Source organism: Sus scrofa, chromosome 7, assembly GCF_054392235.1.
Source record: "Sus scrofa isolate SSC_HxYL_T2T_F1_AM1 chromosome 7, Sscrofa_HxYL_maternal_Yorkshire_Landrace_v2.0, whole genome shotgun sequence".
In the NCBI taxonomy this organism is placed as follows: Eukaryota; Metazoa; Chordata; class Mammalia; order Artiodactyla; family Suidae; genus Sus; species Sus scrofa.
The window spans coordinates 44,315,078-44,333,825 of NC_139389.1; the positions used below are offsets into that span (position 1 = coordinate 44,315,078).

The window sequence follows — 18,748 nt, forward strand, 5'->3', positions numbered from 1 at the left end:
TGCTGCCTCTCCATCAGTTACCCGGCCTTCCTGCTACTCCTCAGACTGGCCAAGGGTGCTCCTGCCTCCGGGCCTTTGCCGTATCCGTTGCCCTCACCTGGACGCTTTTCCTCCTCACTTCCACATGCTCACTGCCTCACCTCCTCCAAGTCTGCTCCTCTGATCCCCCCATTTAACATTTTGAGCTTCCTCCATCTCTACCTTGCCCCCCTCCAAGCCCCTTACTAGATTCCATCTTTTCCACTGCACTTTTATGACCCACAGACGCTATCATTTGCTTGCTTACTAAGCTTCCTGTTAATTGTCTCTCTACTTCCACAAGCATCTCAGCGCCCTAAGATCAGGGATTTTCATCTGATTTGTTCACTGGTATTTTTCCAGCCTCTAGAACAATGCTTGGCATAGAGTAGGTCCTCAGAACCATTTGTAGGACAGGTGAACGGCACAAACGTTCTGTATTGGCACCACCCAGGACAGTAGCTCCGCATGGGCTTTGACATTTAACTTCATATTCATTCAATGGAAATGAAATTAAAAATTCAGTTCTGTGGTCATGCTAGGCACATTTCAAGGGCTCAATAATCACGTGCAGCCAGCGGCTGCCACCCTGGACAGCAGAGCTGCAGGGCAGCTGGGCATCGCAGACCTGTCCTGGCCTGGCCGGCGCTCTTGGAGAGCAGGCAGAACGGCCTGGGTGGGGAGTGCTGTCCAGCTCAGGGACAGCTCCTGCATGAAGGACTAGTCTCTAAGGCTTCAATCCGGGCCTCTGTGCTCTCCATCTCCCCAGGCCTTCTCTCTGTGACTCTGGAGAACTTCACCCCTTCCTTTTGGTTCTTCTAGCTTCCCTGGGCTCCTGGGACCTCCAGGTTCTGTGGGGACTCTCTAGAGTTTCCCCAGGCCTGACTCAAGTTCGCCTGCACACCCCGCCTGCTTTGACTTCCGCCTCCCACTCAGCCTGTGGTCCAGCCCCTTCCCCAGACTCCATCCCCAAGGCAGTGCTGCCTCCCTTTATCTACGAGCCCTTTATCCAGCCTGAGGCTTCTGTCTCTTCTGGTCCTCTGTTGCCATCCCCTTGTTCCTGCTTTTCTGCTTCCCATGTCTATGAAGTCTCCATGAAGAAAAATCCTGGTAAGTCTAATCACCACAATGAATGTCACCTCTGTCAGGAATACTGACCATTAGAAAGAAAGGCAGGGGAGTTCCTGTTGTGGCTCAGTGGGTTAAGAACCCAACATAGTGTCCATGAGGATATGGGTTCAATCCCTGGCCTCGCTCAGTGGGTTAAGGATCCAGCGTTGCCACCAGCTGCAACGTAATTTGCAGATTCTGCTCAGATCTGGCATGGCTGTGGCTGTGGCATAGGCCTCGGCTGCAGCTCCGATTCAACCCCTAGCCTGGGAACTTCCATATGCCTATGCAGCTGTAAAAAGAAAAAAGGGGGAAAAAAAAAAGAAGCAACAGAGGGCAGTGATGAGCACAGACTGGAGCTGCTTGCTGGGTTCGCACACCGGTTTTGCCTCTTCCTAGCTGTCATAACTTACCACGGACCTTTCCTTTACCTGTCTGTGCCTTAGTTTCCTAGAAATATCCTATTTCTGTAAAGTGGGGCATTTATAATCTCTGTTTTATAGGGTTGTTATGAAGTTTGAATGAGTCATGATTCATAAGGAACCTAGGCCAGTGTCTGGTACACAGTCAGCTCCACTTAAGGGTTTGTTATAAAAAGGACCAGGTGATGTTGAAAGTAACTTATCTCTGGGGGTGGAAATCCAGGCCTCCGGGATTTGGGGCTGGCACGTCTCATGCAAGCTAGAAACTAGGGAATGTGGACAGTGCCTGCATCCTGGCTGGTTGATGGGGGGCATCCTGGCTCCAAAAGTCTTTTTCAGCAGAAGACACATGGTGACAGTGTTGGTTCAGCGCTGGCTGCGTGACTGCAGAGATGATGGGAAATCAAGCCAAAGTCAACCAAGGCCCAGCAGGCTGCCTCTTCACTCATCTCCCCAGCATACCTGGTGATGCTTATCTGGTGACAGGTGAGGATCTGACCTAGGGAGGCCCTGCCTTTGCTCCCTGAGTTGGGAAGCACGGCAGATTCAGCTGCCTGGCAAGGGCTTGGGGAATCGCCAGCCCCCTGTTGGGCTGAGTCAGGGAGGGAGTTCTGCCCTGGCCCGTGGTGCCCCTTCATGGAGAAGGTAAAGCCAGGAGGTCAGAGTGTGAGCACAGGACAGGACCACCGGGGTTCCAGGTCCAGCGCCATCACTTATGGCTGTGTGACCTTGGGCAAGCCTCTTGACCTCTCTGTAAAAGGGCACAGGTGATAGGGCCTCCCTCACAAGGTTGCTATGGGTACTGTCACTGCCTGTAATTTCACCCCTGCCTGGTCCATCATGAGCTTAGTGAATGTTAGTGATCATGACCAAGCAAGTCAACTGGTCCCAACAAGGACCGTCAGGGACGAATCCAGCAGCATGAGGTGAGACTGAATGCCCACTAGTGAGGCAGGCGCACAGGTGCACAGTCCAGCTCAGGGCCGGCTGCCTGACATCATCGGTCTGTCACTGCACAGGCCGCCAGCCCCAGCCTGCCCTCCACCCGGCACTCTCCCAACTGACCCCAGGATGCTCCCAGCTCTTTCATGTCATCCCTCTGGCATCTCCATGCACAGCCCACAGGAAGGCTGGTGAGGGGGCCCAGGGATCCCTCTAAAACAGGCTCCTGTGGCTGCCAGCACTCCACGCACACTTCCAGGGACCTGCCAGGCGACCCACCCCAGCTTCCTGGGACCCGGAGGAGTAGCTCAGAATCCCTGCTCACACTGGGCTGTGGTCTGACAGCTGTCGCTTCCTCCCACCGGCCGCAGCTCAGCCCCCTGGGGACACACCCAAGACAAGGTGTTTCTTTCTTGAACACATGTCGGCGCTTCCCAAATTGTGCAGCCGCGCTCTCAGGCCACCCTGAGCTTCCACTTCTCTGGGAGGAGGATTTCCATGCCTTCCCTCCATTTCCTCGGGACACAGCTTCCAGCCTGCCTCCCAGCGGCTCCCTTCTGCGCTCACGCCAATTTGTCTTTGGCCTTCCTCTGTGTTTATGGAGGAAGGGAGTCCAAACATGGAGAACAGAGTCACGTTCCACCAACCAGACATCCTACTTCTCCTGAAGCGCCCACCCCCTCCGCCCAAGACAACGTGGGGCTTTCTGGAAGCTGCATCCCATTGTTGGCTCACACAGAGCAGGTGGTTAATGGAAATGCCCTGTGCTCCCCACAGGCCTTCTATCAGGCCACACTGCTCCCATTCTGTTCCCCCAAAGCAATGCTTCTACCATCATAGGCTGAGCCAGCCCAGGTCCCCAGCCCCCATCAGGCCTCTCTCTGTCTCTCTCTATATCTTTGTCTCTCTGACTCTCCTCATCCAAGCTTCTATGAATGTGGAACTTCTCTCTGCATTTAACTGTCCTTAGCTCTCAACCTCCAAGGACTAGGGTCAGCACATCTCAGAAAAAAAAAATGTGGGGAGTTCCTATAGTGGCTCAGCGGGTTAAGAACCCACTATAGTGTCCATGAGGATGTGGGTTCGATCTTTGGCCTCATTCAGTGGGTCAGGGATCCAGTGTTGCCGTGAGCTGTGGTGTAGCTCACAGATACAGCTTGGATTTGGCGTTGTTGTGGCTGTGGTGTAGGCTGGCAGCTGCAGCTCCAATTTGACCCTTAGCCTGGGAACTTCCATATGTGGCAGGTGTGGCCCTAAAAAGACAAAAAAAAAAAAAAAAAAAAAAAAAAAGTGGGCTTTGCAGTCTGGCAGAAATCTCTCTTTGAAGGCTGGTTCTGCCCCCAACCAACTGTGTGATTTGGGGTCATTTTTTCCTCTCTCCGAACTTCAATTTACTCATGTGTGAAATGGGCGTAGTGGTACCAACCGCCTGTGCTTGTGAGTGTGAGAAATTGAGTGTGCTGGGGATATACACGACTGCCCCCTCTACTCCCTTCCTGGGGCAGCTTGGTGCCCCAATGACAATGACGATGGTGATGATAGTTGCCATTTATCTCCTCAAGGAGCTGAGAAAAGCTTGCTCAATAACAACTCATCACATACAGAAAAAAAAAAAAACAAAAAACACAGAAGGTGTCAGACCAATTATACCTCGTTGTAAACAGAGGAGTGAGCAAAATGAAGATTTCCCACCAGAAGCGTCCAAATGCACCAGAAAACCCCAAATCAGTACCACACAACGATGTACCTGATCAGACAGCACTCCCCCCTGAGCAGATCCACAAGCTCCCTGGGGAGGGAACCAGGCAGGGGCGCTGACTTTCTTAAAAACCCCATCGCTGTGCTGGCTTTAGCTGCACATAGACTGAAATTGGAACAATGTTGAGAAGGTGAGAATGGTCCTTGCACAAGGATGACATGCAAATTCACAAAGCATCCCCTATTTTTGTGAAATTTTGACACGTTAGAGCTTGGATGAATCTTGACGACATTATACTACGTGAAATAAGCCAGACATGAAAGGAGAAAAGCTGTGTGTTTCCACTTCTCCGAGGTACTTAGAGTGGTCCAGGTAGAGTGGTGTTTGCCAGAGGCTGAGGGAGGAGGAAACGGGAGTCGCTATTGGATGGGTACAGAGTTTCAGTTTGGGATGATGAAAAAGATCATGAAGATGGATGATGGGGGGGAGGCTGCACCACAGTGGGAATGTACTTAAGACCCCTGCACTGTACACGTAAACATGGCTACCATGGTAAATTTTATGTTATATAATTTTAGTACAATATCAAAGATGGCCAAAAGGATGCGATCACAAAGCAGAGTTTGCCAGGTGGGCAGGAAGAGAGGAGGTTGTTGGAAATGTTGTGTGTGACCCATGCACACTTGGGTGTTGTCACCACCAGCTGGGACCCTGTGGTTCTGTTGTTGCTGGGCTTGGTTGGCCTGGTCAGGGCTGGGGCCATAGGCAGAATGGGGGAGGGCATAGGGTGAGGGGAGAGCAGCCCCCTGGCCACCTGCTTGCTATTTTACATCTGTCCTGTTGGTTGAAGGACAGGGCAGCTCCAGAGAAGAGCTTGGCACATCAAATATGTGCAAAGAGCTTGCCGAAGATAAAGCATGGCGGTTCCCAGCACTGCATCTGGGTTCAAATCCACTCTGCCACTGACTAGCGGTGTGATCTGAGGCAGGCTATCTAACCCTCTCCATCTTGGTTAAATCAAATGCTTGTATCTACTTTGCAGGAGTATTGTTAGGATAAATGAGGTAAAATGTGACAAACATTTGGCATGACTCCTGGCAAACAAGCAGGGAACTTTCCAACACTTTTGCTTGAATGACAATGGTAAAGTCAGTCACAACCCTTGGTAGAAAAAAATCAAGATGACATGAAGTCCTCAGTCATTTCATGGATGGGTTTAGGGTTCTGCCTCCACCCCCCCCCAATTCTAATCCCTTCTCTCTGTCAGATCAGAAATTCCTTGAAGAAGGAAACTGTATCAACCCTCACTGTAAATTTATACAGTGGTGAAAAAAAAAAGCTTCCTGACTATGCAAATGTAGGTAAGTCACTCCACATGTCAGAGCCTCACAGTTTTCCTGCCTGAAAAATGGGTTAATAGTATCACTCTAACCCATAGGTCTTTGTGAAGATTAAATACAATGATATTTGTTCAGTACTGAGTACAGTGCTTAGGATACATTTGTGCAATAAAAGGCCGCCATGATGATGCTTGGATTTGGAGTCTGAAGATCAAGTTCAAATCCTGGTCCCACCAGCTGCTAGCTGAGTGAACTTGCACCAGGAGATAGCACTCCTCTGAATCTGTCAATACTGCTACCTGCCCTCCCCCAATAGGACTGTGGGGAAAACCTACAAAACTCCTTGGACGTGCTTGGTAAAGCTCTCGCAAAGGCGAGGTGTCATTTTATATAATGGGCACACTCATCACCCCTGCATGGATGACTGACTGAGAAACTGACTGGTACCTCCCCGAGGGCTGCACCAAGCTGTGTGCCCGGAGGCTGGACCCATGACTGAGGGGCCTGCATGACTTTCGGCTCACTCAGCTCCAGCACTATTGCACCTGCTGTCTCATCCTGGGGAGAAATGCCCCTTCTGGCCCGCAGTCCAGACAAGCCCACTCAGCACTTCTCCAGCCTGTATTTCTGCTGATCCTGCCCCAGACATGCCTGCTGCTAACAAGCAGGCTGGCCGGGAAGGGATGAACCCGGGTGGGGAGGAAAACACCTCTGAAGTAAGACCTCGGTGGGCAGCGGGGAGGCAACTCTGTCCAGTCAAGTGGATTAGGGAGCAGGGTTCCCCCCACCCACAAAAAATTCTCAATTCCAGGTGGATGGACAGGGCTCTAACCCTGGTTCTCTCCTGGACTTGCTGTGTGACCTTGGGGAAGTCTTTCCTTCTCTGTGCTTCAATTTCCAATTCTGACATTCTAGAATTCCAAGACAGGGTGACAGGAGCAAGGGAGAGGAAGGAGTAGGGAAGGTGAGGCACAGCCCTCAAAGGGCTGGGGGGGTGGGGTGGGCACTGGGTCCCCAATTCTGAGCACACACAGGATTTGGCACCAGGGTGATCCAGGCTCTGGGCTCAAATCCCGTCTCACAACTTACTGGCTGCATAATTTTTACCCCAGTATTTAACTCCCTAGAGCTTCAATCATCTTGCTTGTAAAAGCGGTAAGTGCAAACCTAATCTGCAGAGTCACATGAGGATTAGAACTAAAGTAAGGAAAGTCCTGGCATGTGATGTAAATACAACAGATCATGGACGTGTCTAGTGAAGGCTTACCTACCTAATCCTCCCTCTCTCTCTCTCTCTCTCTCTCTCTCTCTATATATATATATATATATATATATATATATCATAGCTTTTAAGTTTTATGCATTTTATTTTATTTTATGGCCACATGCAGCACATATGGAAGTTCCCAGACCAGAGATTGAATGCCACAGCTGCAGCAATGCCCAATCCTTTAACCCACTGCGCTGGGCTGCGGATTGAACCCATGCCTCCGCAGCCACCTGCGCTGCTGCAATCAGATTCTAAACCCACTGTATCATGGCGGGAACGCATCATAGCTTTTGGAGAGAAGACTGTCATCACCATCCAACCCACCCATCACCCAGCAGGACCTCCTGCAGGGGCAAAAGTGAACCATCGGGAGGCGCTGGTAGGTTGACTTGGGGTTGCCACCCCAGGGCTGAGTGGGAAGATAAACCTCACTCTGGGATTTCTCCATTAGCTGGGGGTTTTCAGGTGAGGCTGGCTTGGCCTCCAGGTGCAGCGTCCTGGTTTTAACCGGGCACAACTCAAAGCAGTGCTATTCTTCTCCCCCTCCCTCCCAAGCCTGGGGCCAGCAGCTGTGAGGACAGTGAGCCCCCAAATGTGCTTCAGTGTCCAAGGAGGATGGCTCTGTGGGTCTGGGATCTCAGTATGGAGGTAATCATGTAAGGAAATCATAGACTTAGGTCTGTAACTTTCTGGGAGTCTCTCCAGCACTCTATTGGGATGCGTGGGTCCGAGGCCCCAGGAATCCAGAAAATGCGGGCTTTCCTCCCTCTCCTGGTTTGGCTGGGGAGAGGCGATGCTGAGCTACGGAGGAGGGAGAAAGGCTGGCAAGCAGCCTCCCCTTCTTCCTTTTCCCATATGCGGGATGGAGTGTGAAGCCCAGGGGAAGCTGTGCTAGTGTGTGGCCATTGTTGGGTGTGTCCATGGCCTGGCGTGGGTGTGTGGGGATCCATTGGCCAGTGTGGGGATCCACTGACCGGTGTGTATGTGTGGTGCATGTCTACTGACCAGTGTAGAGGCATCCTTGGTGTGTGAGGAGATGAGAGGAGGGTGTTGGCTTGAGGCTGTGAGTCTTTAAAGGAAGTGAGCACGTGAATGAGTCAGAGCCTGGAGAACACATCCTCCAGGGACTTGCAAGGCTCCACAGCGTCCACCCGGATACCTCCCTGCTCCACCTCCTGGACCCTGCCCCTTGCTCTCCCCCTCTACTGCAGCCAACCTGGCACCCGTTGCATCTCAGACTTGTTCCAGTCCTGAGGCCTCGACCTGGCTGTTCCCTCTGCCTGAACGCCCTTCCCACAGACCTCTGCTTGGCTTGCCTCCTTCAAGTCTTTGCCACACTTCACCTTCTCAGTGAGGCCTACGCACCCGCCCACCCTATTTAACACTGAGATTTGCCCACCACCCCTCGCCCCTCGCTCTGCTCCGTGGGTGCCTTTTTGTGCAGCACTGCCTGCCTCCCCCCCCCACCTCTATCATTTGCTCATTGCTCATGCTTGGTGCTTGTTGCCCCCACACCCACCCCCCAGCCCAAGGACGAGGATCTGCAAGTGTTCTGTGCACATCCTAAGCCCCCAGAACAGTGTAGCATTTCTTTTATGGCATAGTTGCCATAGTTTCTCTTCTGTAACAGGGGGACTATAACAGAAGCCATCCACTTGTTGGGCAGATTAAATGAATGAATACCTAAAAGCACTGAGAACGGTATTCGGCACACAGTTCAACAAACGTTAGCTATTATTATTATACTCCATCACGGCTGGGGAGATGGAATTGAGTGATCCACATGAGGGATCCAGCGTGCTGGCAGTCACACAGGGGTGAAGGTGCTTAATAAACACTTCTTGCCTCACTCCTACCCCACCCCCTAAAAATTCCCATGGAGGAAAATATCCTGGCCTCTTCCAGCACAGAACGCATACCTTTAGAGCCCCCTTGGGTTAAGAAGTTAGTTATCAGTAAATTTATTATCTATTTGGTTTTTGTTGGTGTTTGTATGTTTTTAAAAATTATAGTTGATTTACAACGCTGTGCCAATTTCTGCTACATTGCCTGCTGTATTGTTTTTTTGTCTTTGAGGGCCACACCCATGACATATGGAGGTTCCTAGGCTAGGGGTCGAATGAGAGTTGCAGCCGAGAGTCTATGCCATAGCTATAGCAATGTTGGGATCGGAGCCACATCTGTGACCTACCCTGCAAATTGTGTCAACGCCAGGTCCTTAACCCACTGAGTGAGGCCACATTCTCATGGATAGTAATCAGGTTCTCAAGCCCTTTAGCCACAGTGGGAACTCGTTTGTATGTTTTTTTATCAAAGGAAGAAGTAAGCAAGAGCCCAGCCTGCTCCACGCTGGCCACACAGCGGCTCCTGGAGGTGGTCAATAGCGTGTGACTAGTAAGCACATCCTCTGACAGGTCTGAGAGCAGTGTGGATTTTGCAGCACCTGCACCCAGGTGTCAGGTGCCCAGATTCTTCCCCAGCTCTGCAACCCCCAAAATGCTGGATGATCTGGGGTACACCCAATCCCCAGTGGGTCTCTTCTCTTTCCTGGTGAGGGGTTGGCACCAAACCATTCCTAAGGTCTTTCCAGACCCATCTGTTCATCCAAGAGATTTTCATGGAGCACCCTTATGTGGCGGTGCTACTGCAGCCTCTGGGGATACAGCAGTGAGCAAGAGACACATGTCCCTGTCCTGTGGAGGTGGCACTCCAGGTGGGGAGAGGGCAGAGGGTGAATGATTCACACGATGGTAAACGGTATAGTACGTTAGAAAGTGGAGTGGGCTATGGGAAAAGGAGAGCGTGGTGGGTTAGGAGACGGGAAAGGGTTGGGGTAGGGAGGGCAGACTCAGCTCCACCAGGGGCTGTCTTCAGAGGTGGCCTTTGAGGTGAGGGACATCTTACATTCCAGGAACCTGTGACTCTCAGGGATTCTGGGCACTAGAGACAGCACGGTCTGGGGTCCTCCGGGGCCTCCGCCTCTTCTCCTCTCTCCATCCCTGAGCACACTGATCCCCAGCTTGCCCAGAGGGCAATGGGGCTGGAAGACAGATCAGCCAAGTCCCCAGCAGTGGTAAGTGATTTACCACTGTCTTTATTCACACTCCAATACGTCATGGCTCCCCTGGCTCTGGAGGAATAAATACGACCTTTTATTCTTCACTTTGCTTAAGACTCAAGGTCAATAGCCCAGCTGTGATCTATCAGCTACTCCCTCCACTGGCGGTCTGTGAGCCAGGGAGCCCCAGGGCTGTCAGAGATTCATGGTGCCTCCTCCCAGCCCCACACGCCACTGGCCGGCCCCTGGGCACTGGGTCTGGGCCTTGCTTGGCCAGAGAAGCCACAGCTCCAGTGGCTCTGGGAGGTGACGGCTCACTGAGGGCAGAGCCCAAGCCATAAATCTCCCCCTCTCCCCCAGGCGCACCCCATCACAAAGGCTGAACCCGTGACCTGGGCTTCAATTAAGTCCTGGGAGGAGGTAGCCATGGGATGGCCTCGCAGCCATGGTTCAAAGGGCAAGTTATAAATTAGGACACCCAGGGCATGGCCATCAGTTTCCTCAGCTTGGAGAAGGGATGAAAGGCCTGCATCTGCCTGCCTGGGGTGCACCCCTCCAGGCCCTTCAGGCAGCTGAGGCCTCACGCATTCAAAGGAGTGGGGCTTTGCTGGGCAGACCACCAGCACTGCCTGGAAGTTCTTCCACTTGTCTGAGAGTCCTCCCTGCAGCCCCCGCCTCTGCCCTCAGTTTCCTCCTTATGTGTGGTGTGTGGAGGATGGGTTGGTCTGCCCCTGGCTCACATTTACCCTGTTTCCTCAAAGTGGTTCTGGGTGAATGAAAACCAGCTGATGGTCTGGGTTTGCTAACAGATTAGGCTGCTGGAAAAGGGCAGCCAGACAGTCTAGAAAGGAAATGGGGTCACTGGCCTCCATTTGGAACACATCACTTGTGACCCTAAAATACCCATCTTGCTCCTCATCCTAGCTGGTACCCTGGGAGGAAGAAGGAGGGGTCAGGAGCTCTCGGGAGCACAGCCAGTATGGGTTTGCATTCTGGTTCTGCCACTTCCAAGCTGGGAGACCTCGGGCAGCTTACTCACCCTCTGATCCCAGAGAGTCCTACCCTGGAAAGCGAGCGTAAACCAGTAAGAGCTGCGTCCCAGGGGTTGCGCGCATGCTCAGTGCCCAGGAACGCGCGCACAAAAGTCAACAGCCACCGCCCAGGAGGTGTGCGCATGCTCAGTGCCGTGGGACTCACACCGCCCGCACTCAAAAGCTAACTGCGGTATTATCTAGGCTTCAAGGTGCAGACTCCGGGCCAGCCCTTCTGTGTTCCAATCCCAGGTAGAACACCTGAGGCAAGCGTCTTAACCTCTCTCAGCCTCAGTTTTCTCATCAGGACAATAACAGTGCCTTCTTCATCAGAATGTTGCAATAATTAAATAATCTAATAAATGGAAACCACTTAGAAGACTAGCTGGCACATAATTTCTCAGAAAGGTTGGCTTTTTTTTTTTTTTTTTTTTCAATAGCCACACCTGCAACAAATGGAAGTTTCCAGGCTAGGGTCAAACCAGGGCTGTAGCTGCTGGCCTACGCCACAGCCATGGCAACACAGGATCTGAGCTGCATCTGCGACCTACGCTGCAGCTTGTGGCAACTCCAGAACCTTAACCCACTGAGCAAGGCCAGGTATCAAACCCACATCCTCATGGATACTATAATGAGTTCTTAATGCACTGAGCCACAACGGGAACTCCATGGTTGGCCCTTATTATCAGCATCATTACTAGAAAAACCATCTGCAATCTCTTGGCACTTTTGGCCTGATCCCCATCAACTGGTTTTATGATTTATCACACACTGGCTCCCAACCAAAGATATGAAGTGACCTGCAACATAAAGACATACAGAACGGGAGGAGTAAAAATTTTATATGTTTTATGGAGGATCAAAAATCAGTTAAGTCTTGAACCAGAGGCCCTGGGCCCCAGGATGTTTATTGTGACATCCAAACCCTGACCTCAGCTATGACCCCCACACGCCCCCCAGGTAGCCACCCAGCCCTGGGGCACTTCATCTGGGCAAAAGCCTAGGGCAGAGGGGGCATGATAGCCTCAGAACATGTGAGGGGAGATGCTTTGTTAGGGCCACCCTGTCTGTGTGGGACTTGGACCAGGGGAAGCCAGGGGGCCTGAGGCTGCCTTCAGATGCAGGAAACTCCCAGCTCCAGTCCACTTTGTCAGGCCAAACCCAGCATACTGCCCCCTGCTGGACCTCACACCTGCAGAGGGGCGGCACAACCTGGTACACATCTGAGGCAAGGGACCAGGAGACGTGTCCCAGGACACACCCCACGTCCCGTCCTGCTCCCGGGACAAATATGGCAGCCCTTTACCTGCAATGCCTCCCATGTCTCTTCACTTATTGAGCTCCTACTTAATGTTCTGGGTCACCTCCTCCAGGAAGCCTTCCCTGACCTCTCCAGGATCTGTTCTCACATAGGCTCAAGCAGCTTATCACAGCTGTAGTTTCTGAATCAGTTACTGCCCAAGTACATAGTCCTTTAATGCCTGTCTCTCTGGGAAAAGCAAGCTGCAGGAGGGCAGGGTTGTTCCGTTCTTAGCTGTTTTCCCCATAAGTGTGCCAGACCTGGCATCATAGGCAGAAAACATATACCTCTTGAAGGACTAAACATGAAAGGCAAGAATGGAAGATGGCAGGGAGGGAGAATGATCTGAAAAAACAGCATTATATTAACCGTGAGAATTATCTGCAAAAATGAAATAAACATATTATGGAAGAGGAATGTTTATTCTTGATGAGGATGAAGACAGAATCTAGGGCTAGGAGGTAGAGGGAGATGGATTTGGGGGCCTGTAAGAAAACGCTTCTTGGCTTAAAGGCACCCAGCAGTGGTATGGGCTCTTGAAAACAAGGGAGGGCAGGTTCTTGCATTTGGAAATTATTCCCACGTGGGGCCAGTCACCATCCCAAGGAGGTGGCAGGAGTGGTGGTGATGGGTTAGAAGGGTGCTGGACATCACAAGGGCTCAAAAGGAAGAGGAGGGTTGGCCTGGATGACTGAACTGTCCCCTTTTTCACTGTGGACTTTTTTCAATCTATGAGAGTAGGAAGAACTAAGCCCATTTTAAAGACAGAGGATCAGAGGCATAAGAGAGTTTTAACCAATGAAAGGCTGAATTGGTCCCAAGACCTTGGTTTTCCCCCTGCTCCCTGAGCTCTCTCAAGCCCTTGGGAATATGTCCATACATGGGAACTGTGCTTGGAGGTGGCCCGATGACCCCTTTCTGACCCCTCTCCTTCCTGCTACTAGAACCTCCATGGTGCCCTCCATCATGTCTGTGTCCTTTGTTGGTCAGTCCTGGAGAAAACCACTTGACTATCTTCCATGACACATGCAAAGAAATACATCTCTAATGGTGGAATGTCAGATCTTCTGATCTTGTGTGAAGGCAGTATTTTTGTTTGTTTTCTTTTTAGGGCCTCACCTGCAGCAAATGGAAGTTCCAGGCTAGGGATCGAATGGGACCCGAATGGGACCCGAATGGGAGCTGCAGCTGCTGGCCTACGCCATAGCCACAACAACACCAGATCTGATCCACATCCTCAACCTATAGCACAGCTCACAGCAACGCCGGATCCTTAACCCACTGAACAAGACCAGGGATGGAACCCACCTCATGGATACTAGTCAGGTTCTTTAACTGCTGAACCACAAGCGGAACTCCCCAAGGCAGTATTTTTGGATGTGATCCTGTTCCTAGGCCCACCCTAAGCAGGACGAGGGAGAGTGGAGTTTGGATCCAACCTCAGGAATAAAACCTCTACTCACTTTTACTGCAGGACAGAAGCTTTGTTCCAGTCCCTCTGCCTAAGGGAAGGGGCTGCTGGGCACCAGCCTCGCCGACCTGGGAATTTTCAAAGCTTCCCTGTTCTACTCAGACCTTCTTTTGATCGACAATCAAAGCTTGGGAGAAAGCAGCCTTGGGAAGCAGCCCTTGGCACTGGCTCCCACACGGTGGCATTCTGACGGGTGGTAAAAATATCTCTCTGGTGTTCAGTGCCAGCTGCCGCCACCATCTCAGCTTCCAGGATCCTGTCTCCATGCCCAAGGCCTCAGCAGCCTCTCCACCCATCCACACACACCCCAGGAGACAGAACACAGGTCCCCCAGCCCCTGACCACTGGCCACCCTCATGCCCATAAATGCCGCCCCAATCATGGCAGCCGGGCACCAGCAAAAATGCTCTTAGGGGCCATTAGAGAGGGAGACGTAGCCTCAGAAATACTGCAGCACATGCCTAATGAGCTAATTAAACAAGAACATAAATAATTACTCCCTATCAGGGTAAGAGGACTGGGGGAGGCTGAGGGTGCTAACGAGGAGCTGGGATGGTGACGGGTGGGCTGTTCTGTTCTCGGAGGGGAAGATGACAAACTCCTCTCCCCTGGGGCTGGGGGCTGGGCCTCAGGGACGTCCCCGGGCCAGGCAGATACAGCCCCAGGGAGTCTGCCAGGAACATCATCACAGGCGCGGCTTTGCTCCCTTCCTGAGTATTTCCTGCTCACTCTCATGTTCACCCCCCGCACCCCCCCCCACCACACCTCACCACCATCCTAACAAGCCGCAGGGGGAAAGGTGGAAGGGGTCCTTCCCACATTTTATGGATGTGGACACTAAAGAGCAAGAGGGTCTTAAGACATAGCTAAGACCCCCGAAACCAACCTGTATCTGGTCTCCCTGCTTCCACCCCTGCCCCCTGTAGTCGACTCCCCACCCAGCAGCCAGAACCTTCTTTCTCATTCACATCATGCCACTCTCCTGTGTCCAACCCCCCAAGGGCACCCATCTCATTCCAGATAAAGCCCAAGGCTTCACCATGGCCTATGAGGCCCTACACGATCCAGCCCCATCCAGCCACCTGACCTCATTCTCAGTCACTCTCCTCCAGATGCACTGCAGTCTTGCTGCGTCTCCAACAGCACAAAGGCATCCTGCCCCGGGGCCTTTGCATATGCCCTTTCCTCTGCCTGGCTCTTTCTCTCACTCCATTCACGTCTCTCTCTCTCTTTTTTCTTTTTACGGCCTCACCTGTGGCATTGGAAGTTCTGGGCTAGGGTCGAATGGGGACTGCAGCTGCCAGCCTACGTCATAGCCACAGCAACAGCAGATCTGAGCTGCATCCGTAACCTATGCCGTAGCTTGCGGCAACGCTGGATCCTCAACCCATTGAGAGAAACCAGAGATTGAACCCACATCCTCATAGATACTATGTCGGGTTCTTAACCTGCAGAGCCACAATGGGAATTCCAGGTCTCTCTTTCAATGTCAATCTTTAGAGAAGCCATCTCTGACCACCCATGTAAACAGCAGCACCCTGGTCTCTTAACTCCTTACACTACTTATTTCTCTTCCTACTGCACATTAAACATTTTCTCACCCTTCTCCCTCCCTAAGAATGTAAGCCCCTCATAGACAAGGACTTTGTCTATCTTGTTCTAGCCCTATGGGCCTGGCTACATTCTACCCCAAAGCAGACATCCAGTAAGTATTTATTGATTGAATAAATAAAAATCTAGATACCAAAAGTCAAAGCACAGTTTGTGTCTAGACTCTAGTTCCGAATCTAGTTTTCTCCATTACAGATCATTTCTCCCCTTGGAACGTGACCCTGGCTGCCCATTGTCAAGAGGAGAAAGCCTGAAGTCAGGACAGAGCACTGGCTGCAAACTCCAGCTCTACCACCTCCAAGCTGGGGGACCTTGTCGGTCACGTCCCCTCTCTATGGCTCAGAATCCTCATCTGTCAAATAACAATACCAGACCTCGCAGGATTAATGTACCAAATAGAATAACAGAATGCATAACACATCCTGAAAACCATACGTGTGATGTAGTAAGAGCTCAGTGAACATGGCTTCGGTGTGACACCCAAAGCCACCTATTGTCTGCCCTCTTCCATTCTCTCTGAGGGAGCCTCTCATTATATCCCTGGGCCAGAGGGTCTCAAAGTGTGGCCCCCAGAAGGACAGCACCAGCATCACTGGGAGAAGGTGTTAGCATTGCAGGTGAAGGAGAAAATGATCAGCCTCTGCTGGCATCACATCTGCTCAGGTTCAGGTGCCAAAGCAAGTTACAAGGCCAAGTCCTCACTCCAAAACAACTGAGTCAGAAGCTCAGAGGGGGAGGATTCCATACTAGTGGCAAGACTGCCTGATGATTCTGATGCGTGTTCAAGTTGGAAAGCATTGCCCTAGAGACAGACTTTCCACCAGGTAAGCCAGGTGTGGTAGACTGACCTGTTGGACCTGTTTCTACACGTCCCTGTAATGAAACGAAACCTCCACATCCTTGCCAGGGCCTGGTGGTTGAAGGGTACACTCTGCCCCTTTTCACGCCAGACTTGGCCTTGTAACTTGCTTTGGTCCATGAGACTGAGCTGATGTGATGCTGGCAGAGGCTTGACATTTCCTTCTTCACCTGCCCAAGTCTTGCATTTCTGCCGTCACTGCGAGAAGAACATATTCTAATGGCCACTGACCCCTTCCTGGGCTCCGGAATGAGATACACAGAGAAGATATAAACCAGACCTGGAGCCTGGAGCCCAGGGCAGCCCAGCTGAGCTCTAACCAATCTGCAGACCCACAAGTAAGAAAAAGAAATATAAGTGGTGGTCAGCCTCTTAGATTTTGAACTTGTCATGCAGCATTAGTGTGACGGTACTGACTAATACACTGGGGTCCTCAAGGGTCCTTGCCTGGGCCTGATCGCCCCTGCCTTGGCCTCCTTCTTCAGTGCTTCCATCTAAAGCAGTTCACCCTTCCCCTTGTCCTCTCAAATCTCAACTACTCCCCAGGACACAGTTCACACCCCACGCTACCTGCTCCCAGAAGCCGCCCCACCAGCCACAGCATGCACCCCTCCTGACCCAGGCATGTGCATGCGCTTCAGCTAGATCATGAAAAAGCTCCAGTGGATCAAGTTCAGGAGGAATTTGTTTACATTTTCACCTTTTAGGTGGTTAATGACCAAACTGAAAAACCCTTTAACTTAGTACCATCACTAATTACCTGGTTAGAAGGTTAAGCATTTAACAGTGCCGTCAATGTTTAATTTCCAGATAGGTATCTTCTTTACAACACGAGAGAAGTTTGTTCCCACATCTGGACCAGGACACGCACCCACAGCATCAGTCCCGCGGCCACAGCACTAGTGGGAGCCCATCTCTGGAGCCCACCCCAGCTAGAAACAGCTCTCCTTTGTAAATAGTTACTGAGCTTGTTCATCCTTGTCTCCGTGGCTCTGCTTTCACCCTGGGCTGGCACATTACAGTCGGTGGTTTTGTGTGACTCGGCTGCTCACCATCCCCCACTCCCTCTGAGGCTCTGAAGATGACGGGCATTAATTTGACTTCATGTCTGGAACCCTTCTGTCACCTACAGGGTGCCCACTCTCGTCACACACGCACATGCCAGGCCATGGGCCTAACTGGCAAGAACTCAGACATCCCTCTCGGAGTCTCCGTCTCAGCAAATCTAGAAATGAGAAAGGAGCACTCGCACTGAGGCAGAAAAGCAGCCCAGATCATCCTCCTACCCAGGCCGGCCTCAGCTACACACTGGCCACTGGCTCCTGGGATTGTGGGCAGGCGCCCGGAGATGGAACGACATGGGACACTTTCGCCCATGCAGCTCCGTGGCGCTGGCATACCTGCCCAACATCCATCCTCCTCTCCTAACTCCCCTGGTTTTATTCGGGAAACTAACATGCCTGAACAAACAATCAGCATTCCCCGCCCCCGAGGTAGATTGAGGAAATACCATGATATGGAAGCAGGAGCCCCTGGGTGGGGCTTTTGGGGGCATGCTTTAAAGGTGTTGACTCATCCAGAAGGTTGGTGCCTGTCTTAATCTGGCTCCCCCGGGAGCGGACTCTAAGATAGAGATTGAAGGCCAGTAGTTTATTTGGGAGGTGGGCCCCGGACTCTCTGAAATAGGGGAAAAGTCCTTACAGGGTGTTTGGCTGAGCAAGGTATCACTGTGAGCAATCCCGGCTCAGTCCTCCTGGGACCCTTGGGGAGCCAGCCTCTGACATGCCTCAGCTGTCCTCCTTCTCCTCCCTGGGGGAGGAAGCTGGGGTATAATTCCTCCAAGTTCCTCTGTCATAGGCTGGGGCTTCTCCTGAGGACATCAGCCCTCCTGTACGTGAGCCCCCCCTCTTGTGGGCTGGGCGTGCTGGAGGAAACCCCATGGGGAAGGGTCAGGGGGCACAGGGCAGTGAGCCACAAGTGAAAGACTGTGCAGCTGACCCGAGAAGGAGCCTCAGTCCCTGGAGTCCATGAACTCCCCTGCCCCCAGCCCTGAACCGCAATTCCGTTTCCATGACAGAAACAACCCCCAAGTCTGGTCAGACCACCGTGTCAGATCTCTGCTACTAGAAGCCCTTGGCCCTTTCTCAAGAGGCTCTGCTTTCACGCCTGACCTCTTTTCCCATCTCACAACTTTTGAGTTATTACCGGGGCAGCTATTATTATCCCCATTCTGCAGATGAGAAGCCTGAGGCTCAGGGAAGGAAATGGAGGGGAGGTGAGAAGCCAGGTCTAGAGCCCCTGATTCTATCCGCCTGGTATTAATCACTCAGACTCGGCTGAGGGGTAAGAAAAATGTCTCAGCAACCAACAAACACAAGGTGTTTTGGTTTCCAGAATACTACACATGCTTAATTTCGTTGGGGTAAATGCATTTGCATATATATATATATATATGTCTTTTTAGGGCCGTACCCATGGCATACGGAGGTTCCCAGGGGTCCAATTGGAGCTGTAGTGGCCGGCCTACATCACAGCCACAGCAACGCGGGATCCGAGCCGGGTCTGTGACCTACACCACAGCTCTCGGCAACACCGGATCCTTAACCCACTGAGTGAG

General features: G+C 51.9%; 1 protein-coding gene and 1 non-coding gene across 7 annotated transcripts in view; one reads left to right on the forward strand and one right to left on the reverse strand.

Moving 5' to 3' along the window:
• The window catches only part of LRFN2 (leucine rich repeat and fibronectin type III domain containing 2), a 305,256-nt gene that overhangs the window by 128,165 nt on the left and 158,343 nt on the right, over nt 1–18,748 (reverse strand). The window lies entirely within an intron of this gene.
• LOC146401539 (U6 spliceosomal RNA) lies at nt 4,333–4,439 on the forward strand. Its single transcript, XR_014811762.1, has one exon. It is a non-coding gene; the product is annotated as a U6 spliceosomal RNA (small nuclear RNA).